This window comes from Mustela lutreola, chromosome 17 (assembly GCF_030435805.1).
Source record: "Mustela lutreola isolate mMusLut2 chromosome 17, mMusLut2.pri, whole genome shotgun sequence".
Classification (NCBI taxonomy): domain Eukaryota; kingdom Metazoa; phylum Chordata; class Mammalia; order Carnivora; family Mustelidae; genus Mustela; species Mustela lutreola.
In genome coordinates, this window is record NC_081306.1 from 48,785,157 (window position 1) to 48,799,292 (window position 14,136).

The 14,136-nt window shown below is 45.8% G+C and overlaps 1 protein-coding gene across 1 annotated transcript in view; it reads right to left on the bottom strand.

Moving 5' to 3' along the window:
- CRCP (CGRP receptor component) overlaps positions 1-14,136 on the bottom strand; it is a 93,163-nt gene that overhangs the window by 19,670 nt on the left and 59,357 nt on the right. The gene's annotated exons all lie outside the window — the stretch shown is intronic.

The window sequence follows — 14,136 nt, forward strand, 5'->3', positions numbered from 1 at the left end:
AAAATCTTTAAAAAAAAAAAAAAAAAAAAGAATGCTTAGAGGGTGCCTGGGGGGCTCGGTGGGTTGAGCCTCTGCCTTCAGCTGAGGTCATGATCTCAGGGTCCTGGGATCGAGCTCCGCATCGGGCTCTCTGCTCCACGGGGAGCCTGCTTCCTCCCTCTCTCTGCCTGCCTCTCTGCCTGCATGAGATCTCTGTCTGTCAAATAAATAAAATCTTTAAAAAACAAAAAGAATGCTTAGAATACTATATCCTTGATGTTTCAAATCATTGCAGACATTATTGTTTTGAATACCCAATATTCTTTTAGTCCTGTTTTTCTCCAAATAAGGCTATTTCATGTAAGTAATGTGTGAAAATATCCATTTGTTACTTCTTTCATTAAGACTGGATATTCTCATTAAGATTGATCAATAGAAAATATACATTATATATTTATATGTAAATACACATTACATATAAATCAGTTGTTGTCAATGACATCAATATTTTTTTAAATGGTCCTGCACGAGTTTATGTACATTCAGGGTTTGGAATCACCAGACCAGGGTTTCTCAGTCTGTGTTTACAAATGTCTTGGGTATATGGTTAAAAGACAAATCAGATTCAGCAGGACTAGGGTGAGCTGAGACTATAAGTTATGTGTTATATGTTGTATGTTATATGTAATATGCCATATATTACATGTTATATGTTGGGTGTTACATGTGTTATAAATAGGCTACATATATTTGTTATATGTATTAAATACATGTTATAAATATATATAAATAGTTGCCATCAGTAGGTTTAAGAAAATTGTATCTGTGTTGATTTGCCTTTTTTTTTACGTTCCTAGCGAGGTTGGAAAATTTCAGTAGTCATTAGCCATTCGAATTCGTCTCTAGGTGAATTGTCTAGATAGAGCCTCCACTCATTTACCTACTGAATCTGAGCAGTTTTTAAAATTAATTTATGTGAACTTTTTACATATTAAAGATATTAACACATTGCCTGGTGCATTTATTGTGCATTATCCTCACAGTTCATTGTTCGCCTTTGATGGTGACTGTGCAACTTCTATGTTTTACAAAGGTAATGCTGCTTGTCTTTCTATTTTTTAGTTGTCCCACCGTTCCTAATTTGTCAGATTCCATCATGAAATTTGACAAATATTTTCCTCTACTCTAGCATTTCAATGGGTTAAAAAATCAATTTAACTGAAATCCATCAGGTGATTTTGATATAAAACGTGAGGCCGGATCTAAGTCTTTTCTTGATTAAGTACCTTCATGTTCTCATTCCAGTACCACACATTATTGTAGTTTTATCGTTTATTTCTCCAATAAGAGAAAAGGTCTAAACTATTCTTTTTTTTTTTTTTTTTTAATTTGACAGAGAGAGAGATCACAGGTAGGCAGAGAGAGAGGAGGAAGCAGGCTCCCTGCTGAGCAGAGAGCCCGATGCGGGGCTCGATCCGAGGACCCTGGGATCATGACCTGAGCTGAAGGCAGAGGCTTTAACCCACTGAGCCGCCCAGGTGCCCCTATTATTCTTAATCTTCATAGATTTCTCAGCACTTACTATGTTTATTCTTTCAAATAATTGTTTCAGGGCTGCCTTTTTGGAGCATTTTCTGCCTCCTGAATCCTGCCCATCTCCACCCTACAACGAAGCCCAGAAACAGAATTTCGCAGCCTCCCTTGCAGCTAGGTATGGGCAGATGATCTAAGTTCCAGCAACTCAACATACTTGTGTGAAACTTTGGTGTAGAAAACAAACAAAAAAAAACAAGAAAGCGGGCTCTTTGTGGACTCCATTTGCTGGTGAGGGTAACAGCAGACATCCGGCTGATCTCCAGGCACACGCGTGGCAGTGCTGGCAGCTGCAGACACAGCTGCTTTCACCCCTGGCGGGCGGGCTCAGTGACTAGCGGTGGGAAGACTGGTTCCCTCACTGGGTCCCTTCTACAACGTGGTCTGGGCACTATCCCTAGGAGCTCAGCTCTAAGCTCCTCATTGGTTCTTAGAGATCCCCAATGCCCCTAATAAATGCCTTTTCTGAGCTACAGTGTATTCTTGAGAACAGTAGGCAAAACTACATCGGGGAAGAAAAGTGTTGTATCCAGTATGAACTGTAGGTGTTGTTTAAAGTCTAGGCTGACCCTTGATATTTTACAGTGTGTGAAGTCTGGTTCGTGTGGGCCAGCAGCACCAGGACCTGAGAACTTGTTAGAAATGCCTAATGTCAGTCCACCCCACTTCTGCTGAATCTGATTTGCCTGTTTTTTGAGAGAGAGAGAGGGAGAGAGAGATAAAGAAAGAGAGGGAGAGAGAATGCACTCTTTTTTTTTTTTTTAAAAAGATTTTATTTATTTATTTGACAGAGAGAAATCACAAGTAGTCGGAGAGGCAGGCAGAGAGAGAGAGACGGAAGCAGGCTCCCTGCTGAGCAGAGAGCCCGATGCGGGACTCGATCCCAGGACCCTGAGATCATGACCTGAGCCGAAGGCAGCGGCTCAACCCACTGAGCCACCCAGGCGCCCCGAGAGAATGCACTCTTGAGGGGCAGAGGGAGAGAGAATCTTAAGCAGGCTCCAGCCCTAGCATGGTGCCTGACAAGGGACTCGATCTCATGCCCCTGAGATGGTGACCTCTGCCAAAATTAAGAATCAGACGCTTAACTGGTTGAGCCACCCGGGTGCCCTGGTTTGCGTTTTAACAAGATGCCCAGGGGATTCATAAACACGGATTGAGAAGCCCTGGCCTAGTGATTCCCAGCTCTGGATGCACTTTAAAATCACTGGAGACCATTACAAAAAATACCAATGTCCGTTTACATTCTCCATGACAACAACTGATTCAGGAAAGAATCATCAAGGGAGTCTAAAACCACAGGGCAAAAGGCTGTTAGGGCATTGGTTATTCTCAAAGGATTTCCCACAGATCACTTATTGATTCCAAAGGGGAAAAAGGACCTTCACAGCAGAGAAATCTGGCAGACTCCACAAAAAAAGCAAAAAACAAAAAACAACAAAAAAAAAAACTTAACACAAACAATGGGGGCCAAGTAACATGAGCCTCCTGATAAGAACACGTCACTTACGGGGAACTTCTGCCAAAACTGAAAATGATTAACCTGAATCTAACACCAAGTGAACAAAAAACCCCCAAACCAGAAAACAATAAAAACCAGACAAATCCAACCCAAGAGACAACCTGCTCTACAGCTGTCCTGGACTCTAAAAATGCCAGTTTCACGAGCATGGATAGACTGTTCTAGATCAAAAGCATGAAAATTAAAAGTACTGTATAATCTTTAATTACATACTGAACTGACGGTGGAAAGGCTGTGAGGGACATTTTCAGGCCAGTTTGGGGGAATCTGGATATTAATTAATAGAACTGTATTTCTGGTAAGTGGCTCCGGGTGTGATCATCGTAACGTGGTCTACGAGGAAGAGTGAACTTGTTCTTAGGACACGCGCTGAAGTACTGAGAGACATATCATGAGATCTACACTTCATTTTATCCTTAATGATTTTACCTGTCCACTTGGTAGAGAGAGACACAGCGAGAGCAGGAACACAAGCAGGGGGAGTGGGAGAGGGAGAGGCAGGGAGCCTGATGCAGGGCTCGATCCCAGGACCGAGATCATGACCTGAGCTGAAGGCAGAGGCTTAATGACCGAGCCACCAGGGCGTCCTTCTACACTTCACTTTAAAGCGTTTAGGAAAAAAATAATAGATAAAAGAAAAATAAAGGAGGTGGGGGGGAGAGAAAAAAAACCAAAAATTGCAAAATGCCAAATGTTAGTATTTGGTGGACCTAGACCAAGGGTCAGTAAGTTTTTTCTGGGAAGAGCCCGATGGTTGAGTACACAAGGCATTACAGTCTCTGTCGCAATACTCGCCTGGGAGAATGCGCGATAACCCTAAACACAATACCCCTGCTGGGTTCTAATAAAACTTTATTAGTGGACATTTATGCACTCACTGCATCTCACTGAAGTTCAGAAACAGCCATTTCAAAAACTTCCTTCTCCGGGTGGGTCAAGGGGAGCTCTGTTTTACTTTCTACACGTCCATACTGTGCAAATGTTCAAAAGGGTACTTGAGTTTTTTGGGTTTTTTTCATTAAGTGGATACTTAGATGGGTTGCTTTTGCTGCAGTAACAACCCCAACCTTATAACGAGTATTTGTTTCTCATGCCGAGTGACAGCTGAGGATGGGCTGCCCTTTGGCTCTGTGTGTTTTCTTCCGCCGGCACCCGGGCTGAAGGAACAGATCTGGAACACACTGTTCCCATAGCCGAGGGCAGAACCACTAGACACCAGCCAAGCCGTGCAATCGCACTGAGAGCTTCTGCTCAGACGTGGGAGACTCGCCCGCTCCTGCGCCTTGGGCCAGCACCCGAGGCAGCCCCACCAAGCCCTACAGTGGAAGGCTTAACAAGGGGCCTACTTACGATCACCTATAGGGAAGGGAATGAATAATTGTGAAACAATGATATACTTGACTAGATTTCTGTTGAATTAAGTAAATCTCCTTTGAGAAAATATTTTCTTGTTTTGTCCTCACATAATTTTTTCAAGGGACCCATTTTTTTCCTTCTCAGTTTTTGATTCCCTGCAGAAAGGTAGTTTGGCCGGTGCTTTTTCTGACTGCAGAGGGTAACCCACTCGGGAGTCCTGGAATTAATTTTGTGGAGACGCAACTAGTCTGTTTGTTTAAAAGAAAAGAATACAATAGAAGATTATAAGGGAATATTGCCCATAGTAAAGATACGGATTGTTTCATGAAACTTTTATTTTACTTACATATATCTGTTCATAAACTGAGATAAGCTATACTTTTTTGCTGTGAGTTTCAGTAAAAAATAATAATAATAATTAAAGCCTTGACCTAAAGGACACGCTAGGTTGAGGAGCTGGGCACCCCCAGTTCCCATCTGGATTCAAGGATGCTGGCACCAGGACACCACTGAAGGCCACGGGAGCAGATTGTGTCTGCTTCCTGTGCCCTGTTCTCCTTCTCTGCTGGAGACTGAAATCCTCAAACTACATTTCCCAGGCCCCTTTGCCGCAGGCTTCCAGGGGGCATTTAGCTTCCACTCCCCAGATGCTGCCGTAGACTAAAATCCGCTCCTCCCACTGAGAGTAAGAATCTGACCTCCCTCCCCAGGGATCTGATCTGGCCTTGGAGACTCGCGGCCCAAAGCATGCAGCAGAAAGGACGTTCTTGAACTTTGTTCCCAAGTTCCTACGAGGCCTTACGGTGTCCACCTGGGCCTCTTGGAATGTCTGCTCTGGGGGAGCCGGTTCTGTGTGAAAAGTCCAACGACCCTTGAGAGCCACACTGGGAGGAGCCCAAGCCCACGCACCTGGAGGCCCTGAAGGACGGGACAGGCACGCAGCGGCGCTCAGTACGGGAGTGGACAAGATTAATTTGGAAGGACTCCTCCAGCCCCAGGTGCCCCAGCATGGTTCAGAAACGGGCCACCCCACCAAGCCCTCTCTGACTCGCAAACCAGGATCGAAATAAAAGGGGTATTTAAGTCGCCAAGTTTTGAGGTACTGGGTTTCACAACTATAGATCAGCAGAAGAGATGCCTTTTCTCAAGACTTCCCTTTGGAACTGAGTTATGCAGAGATGCCGGCATGCAGGGCCCCCGAGGGATAGAGTGTCCGGAAGATGTGCGGTAGGCAGGGTGCGCTCTTTTAGGCCTCTCCCCTCAGCAGCACCCAAGCTCCAGGACAGGACATTGGGAGCCAAGAGACATTGTACTGAGAGAATCGAGAGGCTAACCCTAAGGACCACAGGAAAGCCAAGAAGAACGTGGGGTGCAGAGTCAGAAATGAAGCCGGACGGAGTGATAAACTCTGCTAACATTCACGTGTGCCAAGAATGTCCCTACACTCTCTGAATGTGGTTTTCCTTGGTCTCCAAACTATCTCAGGAGGTCGCTACTATTCATTCACATTTCATGGATGAAGAAATCAAGGCACAAAGAAGCCAAGTGATTTCAAGGTCCCACAACCAGTAACTGGCAGAGCGTGGATGTATCTGATTGAGAGCTCGTGGTCCTACCGGCCACTCACACGAGAGGGGCTTCCAAGAGCAAGGGCCAAGCGGCGCAAAGGAGCTTGAATCTACGGGGAGCGTTAAGGGCACTCGAGGTAGGCAGATGTTCTTGCACGGAAGTACAATGGGATTCAGCCACACGGAACACAGACTAGTCCTTTCCTCGAGGTAGCGTGCCCCCTCACTCTCTAGGCTTGTAGACTCCATCACTGTTTCCACACGGTGGGTGCCAAGACGGTTCCTGTTGCAATTCTCAGGCTCTTCTCCATTCCTGGTAACCAGAGGCTGAGCTAGTCTTTACATGGCTCAGAGCCCCAAGCAGTTCAGACCCTTTATACGGGTTCAGGTGTGATCCAGGTTGGGGCTGGCCGGGAAAACTGCTAGAAGAAGGGCTGGGGGTTTTAAGATGGCCCCATAACCTTCACCCCCTTGTGGAACTCCCATGACCATGTTATGCTGTATGGCACAAGGGATGTTACTCAAGTGGGCCTGTTCTGATCACACGAGCCCGCTAACGGCCTGTTCCGATCACGCGAGCCCGCTAACGGCTCAGTTTCCCTGGCAGCAGAAGTGACTGACAAAGGTTCCCTTTTTGACCAAACTGTGGCCAACCTCCTCGGAGCCCTTTTCCCCACGAGGCCTCAGTGTTGGCCTTTAAAAATCTGAACAAACACTAACCTAGTTCCTGACAATTCTGGGCCACATCCCTTGGATAACCTTAGCTTCCCCCTCCCCCATTAAAGTGCCTCCCTGAGGAAGCTCCAAGTTGGGTCCGGGTCACATTGGACTCTTTTCCCTACTGCAACAGCGGTTACTGATTAAAATCTGTCCTTGCCACTTTAGCTGATGTCCAGCTTTGTTGACCTCAGACAGAAGTTGGAGAGATTCCAAGCACGAATGATTCAACACACTTGGCTGGTTGGAAGACGGCGGGGCCACATGGTAAGGAATAGGGGCGGCTTGTGGAAGCCAAACGCACGCAGCGAAATGAGATCCCAGTCCCAGGAACTGAATTCTGCCCCGGAACCGAGCCTCCAGACAAGTGCCCAGGCAGCGTCCTGATGTATGCCTTGTTCTGTTTGGAGCAGCAAGCCCGGGAGAGCACGCCGGACTCCGGCCCCAGAGGCCGCGGCCTAGTGAACACGCGTTGTTTCAAGCCGCTAAGTTTGTGGTGACTTGTGCAGCCCTAGAAAAGGAAGGCACCCTTTGTTTGACCCAGAGATCCCACCTCTAAGACCTTATTCCGAGGATAAACTGTCAATAATACAAATACGTAGATTATTCACTGCAATATTATTTTTAACTGCAAAACGCTGGAAACTACCTAAATGTCCGCGCGGAGGAGACTGGGTGAGTAAACTTGTGAACTCGGTGAGAGTAAAGCAAGCAAGGTTGACTTCGTGAGCTGAGACGTGCAGACTACAGGAGGCAAGCGGAGACATTTAATTGCAGAGAAGCGTATTGTGAAGGAATCTTTTGTTCCAGAGTCAGTGGGTGACCCTGAAAGTGCGAACCCTCTAATCACTTGCTCTTTCTGGGGACCAGCCCCCCCGTCGAAGGCTATCGCGGGGACCCACACGGTCACTTCATTAGCCTCATGCGCCCTCACAGAGGGTCTCATCAGGAGTAACTAAAGACACCCCCATCATTCAAGACATTCCAAGGATTTCAGGAGCTCTGTGCCAGGAACCAGGGACAAAGACCAGATACATTTCTCTACTGCGTATGTGTACTGCGCTTCTGCTGTGCATGAGAAACAGGGAGTAAGAACACACGTCTCTCTGCTGGTCGTTACAGAATGACACACAAGAAGGACAGCCCAGGAAACTGCAGTTGGTTGCCTCCAAGGTCGCAGGGAAGAGGTGGAAATGTATTTCTATGAGCTCATCTTTCGTGCGGTTGGACTCTTGAAAGCACGGCACTATCCCACGTGTTCCAAAGTAAACTTAAATCCGTAAGAATCGGAAGGAGGTACGTTAAAACCGAAAGCAAACTAAAACAATCAGACTGGTCCTGTTTCAAATAAGTACCGTCGTCACACTGAACAGGAAGAAAAAAGAACTAATTTGAAGTACCACATGTGACTGTATCCCCTCGGTTGGGGACCAGGAGTGTGGTGAGGAGGGGGAGAATCCCAAGCAAAGCCTGACCTCTTCTTCCTGGGTCTGCTGTCTGTAATGGTGTCGGCAGTTCAGAAGTGATTCCGGCTGTCATAACGATGTTAGATGACGTACAGGATTGAGCAAACGTGCTGGAAACTGGAAGCCAGGAATCTCGCTAAGGGAGAGGGACAAACAAACAGGGAATGGGGAAGGCACGAAATAGCCTTGTGAGGGGATATCTGGAAAGTGATGATTTCTGAGATCTGTGTATGCACGTTTATGTCACACGTGTACGAGCGTGCAGACACATGTCCCTATGTACATGCGTGTGACATGCATCTGCTTCCCACCTCTGTCCACTGAGAGAGGCAAGAAGCGAGGACATTGCAGTAGCACCGACGACACTCACTCTGATTCTCTGACCTTGATCTCTAAGAGCTTCACCACTAAGTGAATCAGGCTCCTCAGAGAAATGACTGAGTTCTAGGCTGGCATAAGAAATGCTTAGAATCCTTTGTTATGCCACGAAGTAAGGAAACACTTTTTTTAAAAGGAGGTTTATATCACATGGGCCTAGAAGACAGCTTGCAGGGATTTTCACTGGCAATCTGGAATAATTTGAACACCAAGATAACTCAGAATTAAATTATAAATCCCTAACAAAATAGGAATTCATGCAACTATATCATGTGTCCACAAGTACATACATTGAGAGAAGGAGGGTCTCTTGTTCACTAGGAAACGCAGAAGGCAGAACGGATAATGTGGAGGGAGTGTCGGATTACTGTTTTGGAACCATCGTGGTAGAGAGTGGACAGGCAAGGATCACCAGGGGATGCTCACCCTAGGGGGCAACTTTGATAAAGAACAAGATATTTGGGGGGCGCTTGGGTGGCTCAGTCAGTTAAGCATCCGACTCTTTATTTCAGCTCAGGTCATGACCTCAGGGTTGTGAGATCGAGCCCCATGTTGGGCTCTGCACACAGCAAGGTGTCTCCTCGACATTCTCTCTCCCTCTCTCTCTGCCCCTCCCCGCTCAAAAAAATAAAATCTTAAAAAAAAAAAAAAGGAACACAATGTTGGCATGATGTCCCTGCATTGCTCTTTAGTGGTGAGGGAGAAGAAAACTCCAGCAATAATCATACAGTAAAGGATTTAGGGGTCAATGCCTTGATATATTTAACTCACTGTAAGATGGTTCGGGGGAAAATGTGTATTTTTATATTGTGCTGCTTTTATTTTTGCAACTTTTTGAAAGTTTCAAATTATTTCTGGATGGTTAAAAAAAAAAAAAAAAAAACACACACACAAACTCCTGCATGGAAAGTCTCTGAGAGTAAAGCTCTTGCAGAATGCAGTTTTTATCCAAAGGGAGGGTAGGGGCCTGACTGAGTGATCACAGCTGATAGGACCCGGAGGCCGAGCCCCAGGAAACTGAGGTGGGTGTGGGCCTGCGAGGCCTGTAGGAGAGCTGATGGTCCACCACAAAGTCCGATCCAACAGGCTGCCCATGACTAACGCACGCTTGCGGGCTTGGGCATCCTCGGCCTGGGCCGATCTACCGGCCATAGGCCACTGCCAGCCCTGAGAACAATCTTGCATCCCTGGAGAGCTCCGGACATGGGCTCGGGATCTCCCACACCAGCTGCACATGATCCTGACCTGCTGGTGCTTGTTCTTGGCTCACACCTGACTGCATCCCCTGCTGTGACCTCGCCTGCATCTGGTGAGTTCTCCCTCCTCCCCGCATTCAGACCGTGGCTTCCCTCCAGATTTTCTGTCTTGCCCTGGCCCTGACTCCTTGTCTCCCTCTGACTCAGGGCTCTGGCTCCCTGCCCCGACCCCACCCTGCCCATGCTCTGGTCCTCCCAGCAAACGTCCCACAAGAGCCCAAAGAATGGGGATGTTTAACCCAGAATCTGCCAGGTCACTAAGACCTTCCGCACCTATGGAGGGGTGAAATGACAGGTTGGGGCTTTGGTTCTGTCAACTCAGTTCCTGAGCCAGTCACCCCTGCAGGACACAGCAGATACACAGTGGCCCATGAAGCTGCAAGTTGGGGACGGAGCTGGCTCCTAATGGCTGAACACACCCGACACGTCACAGTCCACGGCGCTGAAGCGTGGCTGCCCTCCCCTCTGTCCAGGTCAGGAGGTGTTTGGGAAGCCCAAGGAAGGAGCTTCAAAAACAGGCTCAGCAGACCTGATGCTCGGAGACTCCCATTTTCAGCTAATACTGGCTCCCCTGGCTCTAGCACGTGAACGCTGGGTCCGGAACAGCAGGTCCTGGAGTCCTCGCCGATTTCTACCGCTCCTTAGCTGTGTGCCCTCGTGCTGCTGTTTCCCCCTGCGGCTCAGTCTCCTTCTGGATGATGTGAGGACAGCGCAGATGAGACGCCCCGGGCAGCAGCCGGGGCACAGTTGGTGCTCAAAAGTAGTAGCCACTGAACCAAGAAAGAACCATCAACAGATGATGATGCAAACTTGGATGAGGAAGAGGATCTTCATATAATCGTAAAGCGCCTCTCCATAAATTACGGATTAATTTTAAAAGGGCGGGGAGAATATACTCTGGTTTCTCTTCAGATCGCATAAATCTTTCGCCTTTTAAAAGGGCGGGGAGAAACAAAGGACACGTAATGTGAAAAGAACCACAAATGGGAGTAAATATTTGCAGATCATGTATCCGATAAGAGCTGGCTATCCAGAATCCCTGAAAACTCTTGCAGCAACAACAGCAACAATAAACACAATTCAAAGGACTTGAGTAGACACTTCCCCAGAGACGATTTACAGACGCTCAATAAGCTCCTGAAAACATACATCACCAATCATTACAGAAATGCAAATCAAAGCCATGAGGAGATACCACCTCAAACCCATCAGGACGGCTCCGATTAAAACAAAAACAAAACAGAGGAAAGGAAATGTTGGCAAGGATGTGGAGAAACTGGAACCCAAGTGCATTGCTGGTGGGAAAATGGTGCAGCTCTTGTGGTAAATGGAAAAGCCACTGTGACAGCTTTTCACGAAGATGAAAACAGCATGACCATCCGATCCAACAATTCCACTCCGAGATACGTATCAAAAGAATTAAAAGTAGGGTTTCAAATAGGTACTTGCACACCAGTATTCACAGCCACATTATTCACAATAGCCAAAAGATGAAAACAAGTGTCCATCAACAAATGAATGAATCAACATAATGTGGTGTATATATGCATATATATTTATATACAATAGAACATTATTTAGCTATAAAAAGGAATGAAATTCAGATAATGGTACAACACAGATGATTTTAAAAATGTTATGCTTAGGGGCTCCTGGGTGGCTCAGTGGGTTAAGCCGCTGCCTTCGGCTCAGGTCATGATCTCAGGGTCCTAGGATCGAGTCCCGCATCGGGCTCTCTGCTCAGCGGGGAGGAGCCTGCTTCCTCCTCTCTCTCTCTGCCTGCCTCTCTGCCTACTTGTGATCTCTCTGTGTCAAATAAATAAATAAAATCTTTAAAAAAAATGTTATGCTTAGTAGAATAAGACAGACACTGAAGGACAAATATTGTATAATTCTACTTAAATGAGATCCTGGAATAGGCAAATTCACAGGGACAGAAAGCAGAAGAAAGTTATCAGGAGCTAGGGCGAGGGGGGAGGGGGTTAAAGAGTGACTGCTACCTGGGTACGGAATTTTGGTTTGAGATAATGAAAAAGTTCTGGAGATACATAGTGGTGATGGTCGCACGATGTCGCGAAGATACTTAATGCCACAGAACTGTCAACCAAAAAATGTTTAAAATGATAAATTTTATGTTATATATATTTTACCACAGTTTTAAAAATGTGAGGAAGGGCTGCTAAGGTCTGAAGCAATAGGACTCCCTGAGAGCTCTCAGACTGGTAGGGGCTCCCGTCTAGGACAAGGCCCCACATTAAGAGGACACTGCTGGGAGTCAAGTCAAAATTGAGCAGAACAGAGACAAAGAAACAAAAGGTCTAAATCAGGAGTCTTAAAGGGCTAGACAGTAAGTATTTGGGTCTCGTAGGCTTTAGCGTTAATGTTGCAACTCGACTTTGCTGATTTGGCCTGAGAGCAGCTGTAAACAATACGTAAATGAATGGACAAGACTGTGTTTCAATAAAACTTTATTTATAAAAACAGGTGGCTTTGGCCAGTCTTTTATTTAAATAAAAGTGGGAGGGAACAGAGTTGGCAAGCCACCATACTTTTGAGTATTATAAAAACAACAAAAGAGAGAGCTCTTTGAAGTTAGAAAAACCATCCTAAACCACACAACTCCCTCTAAAAGTTCCAGAAAACTAATTTCACATAAAAATAAACATTAGAAAATTATTAAGGTAAAATCTCATACAAAGATATTATTTTAAAAAAGGAACAGAATAACATTTTGCCCACAAAACAACTCAAATTGTAACCTACTATTTTATTTTTTAAGTAAACTCTATACCCAATGTGGGGCTCCAATTCACGACCCTGAAGTCAAAAGTCGCATGCTCTACCAACTGAGCCAGCCACTATTTTTAAAAAAGATTTTATTTATTTGTGTGAGAGAGAGGTGGGGGAGGGAGGGAGGAAGAGGGAGAGAGTTTACAAACAGGGGGAAGGGGCGGAGGGAGGAGGAGAAGCCAGAAGCCGACTCCCCTCTGAGCAGGGAGCTTGACCTGGGGTTCGATCCCAGAACCCCAAGATCATGACCTGAGCCAAAGGCAGATGCTTAACCAGCTGAGCCACTCAGGAACTCCGAGCCAATCACTACTTTAAAACCAGCTAAAAATTATTATGAAAGTGACACAAGACATGAAAGAGCTACAGTAAAAGAAATGAGAAAAATTTAGAAATAAAAGGGGAAAATGAAAAGTAAATGAGAAGAAACACAAAAGCAAATAAACAAAACGATTTTCCTTAAGGGAAATAGGAGGGATAAAAACGTTAAAAACATTTTTTAATACTTAAAAACTTTTTTTTTCTAAGATTTTACTTTCTTTTCTGAAAGATTTTATTTATTTATTTGACAGAGAGACAGAGATCACAAGTAGGCAGAGAGGCAGGCACCCTGCTATATTTTACTTGTAAGAAACCTCTACAACCCAATGTGGGGCTCGAACTCACAACCTTGAGATCAAGAGTCACATGCTCCACTGACTGAGACAGCAGGGGCCCCAACAGAAAAACATTTTTTCAAAGACTTTGTTTATTTGAGAGACAGAGAGAAAGAGAAAGGAGGGTGGGCATGGACAGGGTGGGGAAGGGCAGAAGGAGACCGTGAATCCCAAGCAAACCTCCCCACTGAGTGTGGAGCCCGATTTGGGGCTCAATCCTGTGACCCTAAGATGATGACTGAGCTGAAATCCGGAGTTGGAGGCTTAACCAACTGAGCCACCCAGGTGCTCTGAGTGGGGGAAAAAACATTTTAACTGTAAGGAAGTCTGATAGAAAAGAACAAAGTGAATTGACTGAAAATGACGTATATGTAGGATAGGCAGGAAGAGCCAGTCCAGAACCTCAAAGTCTCTGGATTTCAGAACTGATGCAAGGCAATAGAATATTCTAATTCTATCCTATGGAAGAGTTTAAGTAAAAAACTCTGAATTTGAAGTGGAAGTATTGGCAGGATGAACTTGTTTTTTTGATCTTTAAAAATGTGCATCACGGGGGCACCTGGGCAGCTCGGTGGGTTAAGCCTCTCTCTGCCTGTGGCTCAGGTCCCAATCTTGGGGTCCTGGGATCGAGCCCTGCATCGGGCTCTCCGCTCAGCAGGGAGCCTGCTTCCCGCCTCCCCGCCAATGCCTGTTGCTCCCCCTGCTTATACTCTCTCCCTGCCAAATAAATAAGAATCTGTAAAAAACAAACAAAACCAATGGGTCACCTTCGGAGGATGCTTAGAAGCCAGTTCATTATTTTGAAAATAGGCAAATAAAGGAAAAAATCAAACATCTCGCTTTCTCTCCATGAACTGC